Here is a 12181-nt window from a genome sequence, read left to right on the forward strand (position 1 = left end):
AACGTTATAGTTTGCATCTTGTCTGACATCACGCTCCAGTCAACTTTAGGCCTACTTAGTACTGCTGCAGCACTTGTCCATTGTTAGTGTACGTGAAATCAATGTACTGTGTGGTAGCGTAGGTCACGCGAACAACAATATCTGTAATCCATTGACCATAAGCTTCTTATTTTGTTTTTCATTGTAATAAGCGGTTAGTGGGCTTGGATCTATGGGATTGATCTCGAGAAGTTTAATGAATATCTAGGATACTGTCCATATTGATGGCATTTTCGATCCAATCCTACAGACGTCAGAAATTGTCCAATACTAACACTTTTACACTGGTTACAGTTTACTTTTTAATACCGGTACCGTTCCGGTACTCCCAGTAGAGTTGTGCAGTAAACAGTAGGGGCCTATTTAGACTACTGGGGCCTCCTGTTACTTAACTTAGGCTGAATTGCCGGTTATTCTGTCTTTACTCAGTTTTCTATTTTTCTAGATTTGATTCGGCTAGACATTCTTGAAGTCTGTAATATGAAGAATCTAGAATCTACAGGTTAAATGCTAAATTATAACCATTTAGCCCTAGAGATAGATCTGAAACTTAGATTTAGATCTGTGACTTACATTGACTATTACTAGACATTATAGGCCATTAGACTTTATAGACTTACCGTTAGTCATTAGATAGGCAGGTTAGGCTTTACGTTGTTCTTAGATCTACTAGATAACATTAGTACTAGGCCTAGATCCCCAATAGACAGTCTAGCTGTAGGTTTAGCCCTACCTGGTTATAGAGTCTAGATCTAGAGTCTAGACTAGAAAATCTAGAAACTAATTTTCATTGATCTACTAGTCTGTTATAATGACGCCCCAAAATAGACGTCTGGATGTTACATAGACCTAGACAATCGAGTAGAAAGAGTTCAAGAGTTCTCGTACGTTTTAGGCCTGTGTAGATAGTAACGATTAGAACACTACTAGGCCTACTCTAAGTCTAACGTTAGTACTGTAGTGACAATTAGGCCTACAGTAGGAATCGACACAAACGAGACCTAGGCTAGGGTCTATTTTTTTTCTAATAAAGCTGTAAATAAACTTTTAGTCAGGCCTAGCTCCTAGTATTCTTTAGTTTAAATAGAGTTTAGGCCTTCAGCCAAAAGGGTCTAGGCATACTCTTACTTCGGGCATAGAGTAGGATAATGATGAGATCAGTAGGCCTATCGTATGCAGATTCCTATGTACCGCTCTACTAGTTTCTAGATGTCTAACATGTTAGTGTATCGTTAGGTCTGAATAGACTACGGTCTAGACGGTCTACAGTGTAGTACCTGTAGTCTTGATGAACAATATAGCTTAACATCTAGAACCTAGTCTAATATTATTCTTAATCCAAATGCAATGCTTCATGAGATCGACAATAACCCAAGCAGCAGCCAGGCTTTTGATGTAGCAGTACTTCTTGTGCCGCTAAATAATACTGAAACATGAACACAGACTGACAACATTTGTGGAAAGCAAGTTATTTTCCACATACAAATGAATGGATAAAATGAAATTAAATGTGAATCAATAATGATGACTTTATACAATACAAATATTTCAATACAATTGTACTCCATCTAAAAGATTAATTGTTTTGACACTGCATCCGCTGAATAGTAAGGGGGTGGATGGTAAAATCCGATAGACAACCCGCAGAAAATAGACCGAGATACGAGTTCTGGTTGATAAACCACGTGTTTATCAGCCAGAAGTGCGTATCTCTAGGAGATACGCAGTTCTGGCTGATAAGCACATGATTGACGACGAAAAGAGATACGTAGTTCTGCCTGATGAAACACGTGCTTATCAGGCAGAACTGCGTAACTGCGTATCTCCTAGAGATACGCAGTTCTGCCTGAAAAACCCCGCGCATGGCCAAAATTAACTTACGCGACCAGAGATATGCAGTTCTGCCAGATTACGATCGCAAAAATTTGGCGACGATTAATCTGGCAGAACTGCGTAAGTTTTTTAAATTGGTATTTTTACTACTTACAAAGGTCAAATTGTCATTTTTTTGCTGGAAATAAATTCTTAAGACCAATTACGACCAAGAAAAGAGGAAAAATGCAACTCATCGTATCTCAGTTTAGAAAGGTGTAACATTGAATCTTTAAACCCGATTTCTGGCGTAATGTGTTAAAGGAGATACGCAGTTCTGCCAGATTACGGCCGAATAGGCTGGACATAGTCTTGGGGCATGGTGGAGTCCACAATTTTCACATTTCCTGTACTCCTTCCAGATGGAGTCAACTTGCCCGTTTTGTAATGTCTGTAGGCACTGTTTGTTAGCTAGGATTGTTTCGTACTTGCGTCCTACATCGATCAAGTCCTCGACGCTAAATCCTTTGGGTTTGTCCAACAACTCTTTTTGATAGGCCTCAATAGGGGTTGAAGCTATGAAAAGCTCCACAAGGCGTTCGCATAGCTCATCAGGACTGAACTCACATTCTTTGGCCTTGGTGCGGCGCCTATTCACGAAATCATCTATGCTTTCATCAGGCCTCTGCTTGTTCCTCATTAACTCCAAGCGATGTATTCTGAAGTTCACCTTGACTTTCAACTGATCCTCTGAGTCCAAAGTTTGTTTGGTTCATCTTGTTCTGCTGGAGAAATACCCGAGGCATTAAATCTTTTTAAGCCTTCGCTGCCTAGAGCTATCTTGATTTTTGTTGCTTGTTTCTGATGATTTACTATGTCGTTGTCAAACAAGCAAAGTTCGGTCCTCTGTTTGAAGAGTTTAAAATTCTTCCGCTACATTGCTAACATTCCAGGTCATCTCAGGAATCCGAGCCATGATTGCTCTGTTAGCTTGTGACTATAGTATATGAACAGTAGTAGCAAGTGTAATCATTGGTTCAAACTCTTACAATAAGTGAGTATTCTTACATCAAGTGTACGTCCATGCATTCAAGAGCATTCAATTGTGCAGTTACATCGGTTGAACAATTACACATTACGATGCATATAAGGTGTACAGTAACAAAACACAGTCATGTATGATACAATAAGACTTGGACATATTGTAATACTCTGGTCCAGGACCCAATGGAAATCGATAAACAATGTGCATGGAAACTAAGCACACTTGATATATGCATCAATCACAATAGATCTGCAAACACTTGCATGAATCAATGCAATAATAAGCATGGGTGTAATGCTTGATTACAACTGGACTACACTCTGGACCTTACATCTAGTCCTGGACTCTATTCTGGACCTTGCACCTGGTCCTGGATTACTGTAGCTTTAATGCTTTGCCTGGCCCTGCATGGGCTTACTAGACTACACTATAATACACCTTGGACCTAATTGCTTCTGGTCCTGTTCTACTGAGTGGACTATGTTCTGAACCAGAACTAGACCAATTACACTTGGACCTGCTTGCATGAGGTCCTTGACTGTGGCTTGGACTGAATAATTAGACTTGGTCTAGGATGTGCTTGGGCTAGACCTCGCCGCATACAACACTTGAACGGTATTCATGCTCGTTGGTCCAGGTCCTTCTGAAATTAAAAACGTTGGACCAACTTTAACTGGGCCTATATTTCAACAACTTCTAGCAATGAACTTGATGCACTTGTTGGTCTTGTTTAGCCTTGGACCGACTAAGGATACACTAAGTAGCCCTGTTCAGATGTGGACCAATAAGGGCTAGACTATAGTAGTAGCACTTGTTGGTCTTGGTCCTGTTTAGCTTTGAACCTGTTGAGACTAAACTATACTATTTTATTACTGTAGTCTACTTGATACATGTACGAGTAGGCTCTTGACCTAGATCTACTATTAGACTGTAGACTATAGCCTAAATCTTTGGTCTATGAACAAGAAACCTGTCATGTCATATGCAATAGCTTGCCTAACTTGGTCTAGACATTGGATACACAATACTTTGACATTTGACAATAACTGTTAGGACCTATCCATATTTATCTGTACTGAGCAATGACACAAGTCATAGAACATAACATGTCAATCAATGTATTTGCAATAAAAATGTCAAACAGGTTCAATTGTTCATAGAATTTGAGTTCAATGTTCCAACTGTGTATTATCACTGATTGATCTGTTTACATTAAGTTGGACTTCACGTTAAGTTTTGAGTCTAGTATTTCATCATTAATATCCCTTGTTCATTGTTGCACTTTTGCGCTTGCCGACTGTAATCATGTCTCATGGCTTATTCTAAATAAATGACAACAAAGGGCTGTCCATCGCATACAGCATTCTTTGTAAATACCCCCTCCCCCCCCCCCCAGAACATTCACTGAAGCACTGCGGTTGTTTTGTGTGAATTCAATAGTGCAGATGAGCCCACTGTGTAATGCTAAGACGGGAGAGCTGAATGCTTGTTTTTTCGCTTATTCGTAGAATTGGTAAAAATGAAGCATGCTTTCATACAGATTTTTCTCAAGCATGCGTTATTCATATTTGACGCGTATCAAAGATCTCATATTAAAGAAGAAAATATGAATATTTTGGTTATGAACTTTGTTTTTTGAAAGCGTAACATCATAAGTCTGAAAGATTCACTTAAATTTACCATTTGCGCGTGCAAATGAAAATTTGATCACACCATTTTTCATTGTTCCAACTCAGTCATGCATGAATAATGAACATTAGGTTGTACATCAAATGAAAGAAGAAGAGTTTATCTTTCCATTGATGTATATCTCATAGAGAAAATGTATGATTTCGATAGTAAAAAGTTGCATGGAAACCCGGTTTCGTTTTTTCTGGGACACACTGTAGAGGGTAATTACCCCTGTAGAATAGCAGCCATTGCAGTGCACCTGATATAACACCTGTGATTAAACAATTTTACAAAACTTTTCCTTTTCCTGTTGTAGTAATATGGTACATATTTTTATTATTACTTTCCATCACTTTATACAAACAAGTGAAATTTCGTAGTAAGATATAAATTATGAAACATATAATCCTAATATCGATTATTTTATATGCTAATAGTAAATGACACTGTATGCTTTTATCATCATTAATACTGTCTTCAATCTTTCTTTTTCATTCTGTACAGAAGATTCGTACATACTGAGCGATGGCTTGGCTCAACTGGAAATGCTATGACCGTGCCAGCAATCCTGGTCAAAGGTAGTCCTGGCTCCGTTTGGGATACTCTTCACCCAAAAGGAAGTGTGATTTGTACGGCTTCGCGGCACGTCCAAATCCATCGCAGTAGATAAACCAAATACAATTACTCAAATTTTGGTAACTATACAATATCTCAACATTCCTTCCTGGAACAGCTATACAGTTTAGTGAGTCACACCAGCACTTTTGTTGAGTATAAGGTGATTTAGTATGCCTAGTGCAAATGAATTTTTTCCATTGCATGTTCTTTTTTTTTTTTTTTTTTTTTTTTGGGGGGGGGGGGGTCTAGGGTTGGTTATGAAGTCAATTTCTGGTTTCGGGCCCAAAAGTTAATAACATATGTAGCCTTGAGTAGGTATAATGTCGATAAAAAGAATACATCTAGCCTAACTTTTTTATTGATTATCGGTGATTCAAATTGTAATCATTAAACCTGCCTGCAAACAAAGCTGGTTACCAGTAATAGTACCATAACTGGTGTTGAATTGTGCACAGATCTCAGTCTTACTGATATCACACCTCATGTAGAAGTCATCATCTGTAATGATTTTAGTCAGTCAAATCAAGCCCCATAACATACTTGATTGTGCCAAGGAACCATCATTAACTCTTTATGTGCCATGTTCACACGTCCGACTCAGTTGACGGCGTGCCAATTTCGCATACAGTACATGTATTCTGCCCAAATGACAAACCTGTTAAAACTGATCGCTAAATCGCCAGATGCCGCAGTACAATGAAAGCGTTTCTCATGTTTTCGTTCCTCTCACATAAAGCTTGCTTTTAATGTCGTGATTGACTAACAAGCGGTGTTCTCTCCAAGATTTAGGTGTAAATTCTAAGTTTCTGTCACTGTTTGGTGTGCCATAGTCATGCCTTTACAGTGATTTAGCTATATGAGTCATTTGAAATTATAGATTTATCATAAACGTTACATCACAACAAAGCTTGGGATTTTCTCGACAACTTTACTTATATGTCCAGCTGAACAAAAATATGTAGAAGTAAAATAGACTTGAAAAACAGAAGGTCTTCTCAAAGCATGTTATCGTTGGTGTCTCAAAATAATGTGGCAAGCAAGGGGTTTCCGCCATGGCACATAAAGAGTTTAAAAGTTTTCACTCACCCAGATGTAGCTATTACTGAGGTAAATGTACCAAAGATTGGTCTATTCAATTATTGTTGTCCTGAAAGTAAGATTATGTTTGTTTGTTTGTTTGTTTGTTTGTTTGTTTGTTTTGATAAAGGAAATATGAAGATATGTGCTACAAGAGCTCGCTGCTGTAACATATTCCTAAATTGGTTTGTAATAACAGGAAATGAAGCAAACTTGTGTTTCATAATAGTCAAGCAATTTGTCATTGATACACAGCTTTTTCTTTCATAAAACCGAGAGAATATTTTTGTGGGCAATTACAGAATAAAGCACGTTTTAATATTTGATCACATTTTCCTGTTATTTTTGTATGATATAGATTATCATAAAAGTCTTGTCCTGGCAAGTTTATACCTTGAAGCTTTAAAAACTATGATGCCAAGTTACATTTAATAGAGATATTACAGTGAGCTGTACAATGTATTTGTAAATCATTTTTATTGTGATTGATTTTGTAGTACAATTTGTATAAGAGAAGTGTTTTTGATTTTGATATTAAATTTACTATATTGATGCAGAGTACACATTTGTGCACTTTTGTCTTCTCCTTTAAGGTATAGGTAGTGGTCTACAAGTCTGCATCTTAACAATCTGGGGGGTTTGACAAAATGAAATTTCATTAGTTAAAGGACAAGTTCACCTTCATATACATGTGAATTGCGTGAATGCAACAATATCAGTAGAACACATCAGTGAAAGTTTGGAGGAAAATCGGACAATCCGTTTAAAAGTTATGATTTTTTAAAGAATCTGCGCAGTTACTGCTGGGTGAGAAGACTGCTACAGTGTATGATGTCACAGCTCACAATACATAAAGAAAATAAAAAGAGAATTTCACAAAATTTTACTTTTAGAAAAAAAAAGTGTACATTTCCTCACCTTATCACAGACGTATGTTAAGGGTAATATCATTCTTGTTGCCTTCTGAAAGAGCTGAAATTAAAAGACATTTTATTAAGTGAGGAAAGTGAAAATAATAATGTTGAATTTTCTTTATATTTCCTTTATATCGTTGTACTCATATGACATCCTAAGCTATAGTAGTCTTCTCATCCAGCCTTCAGTGAGTAGAAACTTCAAAAGTTCATAACTTTTGAACAGATTGTCTGATTTTCCTCAAACTTTCACTAATGTGTTTTACTAATATTGCTGCATTCACTAAACACACATGCCTGTGAAGGTGAACTTGTCCTTTAAAGCGGATCAAAGTATGCAGGAATCGGGCCAGAACCAAGAAAGCTTGTCATTTTCATGAAATCTTCTGTATTTCTATTTCTTCACAACGAGCGAATTAATTATTGGAAATAACTCTTCTGTAAACTGCATTAGAGCTACTAGACAATGTGACAGCACTTGAAGGAAACTCACCACGGAGTATTCACAGTGTGAAGACTGGATGGAAAATTACCACAGAGTGTACACAGTGTTGAGTCTGGATGTAAAATTACCACAGAGTACTCACAGTGTTGTTAACTGTATGGAAAATCTCCACAGAGTGTACACAGTGCGGTGTTTGAATGTCTGGATGGAGATCTCTCTGCACAATGTGGTATCTTTCACTCAGTGAATTCTGAACTCACTGAGTGAAAGATACCACATTGTGTGAAAGGTAATACCAGGTAATACCAGTGCGTAAAAAATACACAGTGTGGCTGAACAGCCATTGTGTGAAAGATACCACACAGTGACAGAAGTTAATGTGTGAGAGATAAAAAGTGACCTCTGTCATAAAACACATAGTGAATACACACAGTGAAGCATATAGTGAAACACACGGTGAAACACACAGTGAAAACACACAGTAAGGCATGTAGTGAGACACACAGTGAAACACATAGCGAAACACACAGTAAGGCATGTAGTGAGAGACACAGTGAAACACATAGCGAAACACACAGTAAAATACACAGCGAAATGCACAGCGAAACACACAGTGACACACACCAAAACACACAGTGAACCACGTAGTGAAACACACAGTGAAACACACAATGAAACACATAGTGAACACGCAGTCAAACACACAGTGAAACACATAGTGAAACAACATTCACTACAGTGTGAAACACACTGTTCATACAGTCATTCCAGTGGTTGATCAGTTGAGATCACACTGTGGTTACAGTGTGGTCCATAGTGTTGTCACACTGTGTTCCACTGAGTGGTTCACTGTTTTAAAAAGTGTTCCAATTTAACGCAGTGGATTGACTGTGTGAACACAGTGTGTTTCACACTGTGGTGACTATGCGGGACACTATGTGTTTGTTTGGTCTTTTTTTTTTTTTTTTTCCGGCAGGGACAGTGACGAGGTTTAAGAAGTAGGCACCCGTGGGAATCCATGGGTCTCAGGGCCTCGTATTTTTTCCCCTTTAAAGCCTTACAATCATGGCAAGTGGTTTGTGCGGTACAGAGATGAACGCAACACGCTGCCTCCCCCATTCTGTACCAAATGTAGTGACACCGAATGAGAATAGCACTGGCTCAATGGGTCAGCGAACAACAGAAATCTCCTAACCCAATATGGCTGTCCGAGCCACGAGAGCTTCTGAATGAACGCACACTCTCAGTGCGCATGCGCATGAAGAGAGGTCAAAAGAGCTACGTAACGCGTCTTCTGGTCTCTCTCCAATCACCGCAGCTCGCGGTCATGATGTTTGTGCATGATACGTACGTACACACACACGCACACACACACACACGTATCTCAGTGGCAGCATTGTCCCACACGTTTATGTATATAGCACCGAGTGTGGCATTGTGCAATTGCATGCAGTAACTTCGGTCGTTCGGGAGTTTACAAAATAACGTACCATTAGGGGTGACGATCGTCCAACTTTGATATTTCTTTTCCCACGTTATGGGAGACATAAAAATATTTTTGCTTCATTTGCTCTCTCCTTTTTCTCTTTATCACCAAAACTTGGTTTGATGGACCATGGAACCACCCATTCCATTTCCACTGGTAACTTCAAAAATAGGCGGTCGGCAAAGCGAGGTTTCCCCCACGTCCGCACATATATGAATATGTATGAGTATGTTTACAGCAGCTATGCAGTAAACGAATGAACAGCGGCGCGTGTGTGTAATCTGATATGGAAGAGCACAATCGGCAAGGACAAAATTTAAGTGCATAATTAGCCGTCCCAAACAGTCTGAGTACAATGATACCCGACTTGAGAGTAAACTATACCTGAGCTGCCAACGGCGTAAATCCGTACTGAGGAGTGGGGGGGGGGGGGGGATGGTCACAATCACCACGATTACAAGCCCACAACCGGACACACACACACTTTACAGGGATCGGATGTCCCACTCTTTTGCATGAAATATAAAGTGGGAGGAAAGTGGCAGCAAAAATATGAAGACTCTTTGTTCTTGTTGCTTTTTTTATTTTTGCTTGTCAGATGACTTTCAGCGGAAAGTCAGACCTTAAAAGTACGAAAATATTTTTCTTTTTGTTTTTGAAGTATCTCTGAGAGGGAGCGGAACGACCGAACGGGCCGGGGAGGGTGTGTATGTGGGGGGGGGGGGGGTATCCCTCTCCCACACGAGGAAGATTTTACATTTTCAGACCTGAAATTAAGCGATCTGGTGCACACTTTTGATGAAAGTTTTGTTTTCTTTTCTTAAAAAACAACAACAAAGAAATGCTTTGGAAATTAAGGGGGGCACACCGGGTGCAAGTGCTGTCCGAATCACTGACAGCAACATCAGGAGAATGGCAAAGCGATTAAATGCGAGCAAGCGGAGCGAGCGAGCTTGAAAATTTTGACATTCTAGTCTAAAAACTGCCGTTTGTAGCTATACTTTTTCGCTTTGGAAATGAAGGGGGGCCGCACTGGGCGCAACTGCTGTCAATCACTGGCAGCAACATCAGGAGAAGGACATAGCGGTTAAATGCGAGCGAGCGGAGCGAGCGAGCTTGAAAATTTTGACATTTTACAATCCAAAGACTGCCGTTTGGGTATTGGGGGGGGGGGGGGACACCGGGCGCATCTACCAGCAATTACTGGCAGCAACATCAGGAGAATGGCATAACGATTAAATACGAGCGAGCGAAGCGAGTGAGCTTGAAAATGTTGATATTTTACAGTCTAAAAAACTGTCCTTTGTGGCTGTATTCTTTCGCTTTGGAAATTAAGGGGGAGCACCGGGCGAAAACTGCTGGCAATTACTGACAGCAACATCAGGAGAATGACATAATCATTAAATGCGAGGGAGCGAGGCAAGTGACCTTGAACATTTGAAATTTTACGGTCTAAAAAAACTGTTGTTTGTGGTTGTATTTTTACGCTGTGGAAATTAAGGGGGCGCACCGGGCGAAAACTGCTGGCAATTACTGGCAGCAACATGAGGATGATGGCATAATGATTAAATGCGAGCGAGCAAAGCAAGCGAGCTTCAAAATTTTGACATTTTACAGTCCCCAAAGTGCCGTTTGTAGTTATATTTTTCGCTTTGGAAATTAAGGGGGGGGGGGCACACCGGTTGCAACTGCTGTCAATCACTGGCAGCAACATCAGGAGAATGGCATAGCGATTAAATGCGAGCGGGCGGAGCAAGCAAGCTTGAAAATTTTGACATTTTACAGTCTAAAAACTGCCGTTTGCAGCTAACTTTTTTGCTTTGGAAACGAAGGTGGCCGCACCGGGCTCAACTGCTGTCAATCATTGGCAGCAACATCAGGAGAAGGACATAGCAGTTAAATGCGAGCGAGCGGAGTGAGCGAGCTTGAAAATTTTGACACTTTACAGTCCAAAGATTGCCGTTTGTGGCTGTATTTTTTTTTTTTTTTGCTTTGGAAATTGGGGGGGGGGCACATCGGGCAATTACTGGTAGCATCATCAGGAGAATGGCATAACGATTAAATGCGAGCGAGCGAAGCGAGTGAGCTTGAAAATTTTGATATCTTACAGTCTAAAAAACTGTCCTTTGTGGCTGTATTTTTTCGCTTTGGAAATTAAGCGGGCACACCGGGCGAAAACTGCTGGTAATTACTGGCAGCAACATCAGGAGGATGGCATAATGATTAAATCCGAGAGGGCGAAGCGAGCGAGCTTCAAAATTTTGAAATTTTACAGTCCCAAAACTGCCGTTTGTACAATGTAGTTATATCTTTCGCTTTGAAAATTAAGGGGGGCGCACCGGGCTCAACTTCTGTCAGTCACTGGCAGCAACATCAAGAGAATGGCATAGCGGTTAAATGCGAGCGAGCGGAGCGAGTGAGCTTTAAAATTTTGACATTTTACACTCCAAAAACTGCCGTTTGTAGCTACATTTTTTGCTTTTGTTTGTCCCATCACTTTTATGGAAGAACCATCCCCCCCCCCATCGACGCCTCTTCATATTAGGGTGCTTTCATTAAGTGAAAGATCTGCTCCACACTCTTTGATAAATTAATATACGTCAACGTCAAAAGTGTACAAAGTCTATCGAAAGGGATCCTGTATAGCGGAGTTTTGCATGTTTATGATTGCAATACAATGATCTGGTGCATAGTTCTGGCGATATTTGGACAATTTTCCATTAAGAAAGTTCGAGATTTGTCCTCATCTCGGGAATTACTTGGGGGATAAATGATTTGTCTGCCTAAACACTTCCGTAGGGGTGGGGCAAATGCCCCTTTGCCCCCCCCCCCCATAGATTCGACGCTCCTGATCTTCCCTGGGTATGCCCATAGATGTATCCTGACTGAGTCATCAGTCACTGTCGTTTCTCAATAATGACTCAGGAAATGGAGGGGGTTCAATTATGGCGATATAGTTTTTGTTGTTTGTTTGTTTGTTTGTTTTCGTGCATATTTTGCTGATGGTCCCCAGTAACTCGCGTCATAGGATGTTAACATGTAGGCCTATACTACAGTGTATTTGACGTTGTCAA

Source organism: Diadema setosum, chromosome 15 (genome assembly GCF_964275005.1).
Source record: "Diadema setosum chromosome 15, eeDiaSeto1, whole genome shotgun sequence".
Lineage (NCBI taxonomy): Eukaryota > Metazoa > Echinodermata > Echinoidea > Diadematoida > Diadematidae > Diadema > Diadema setosum.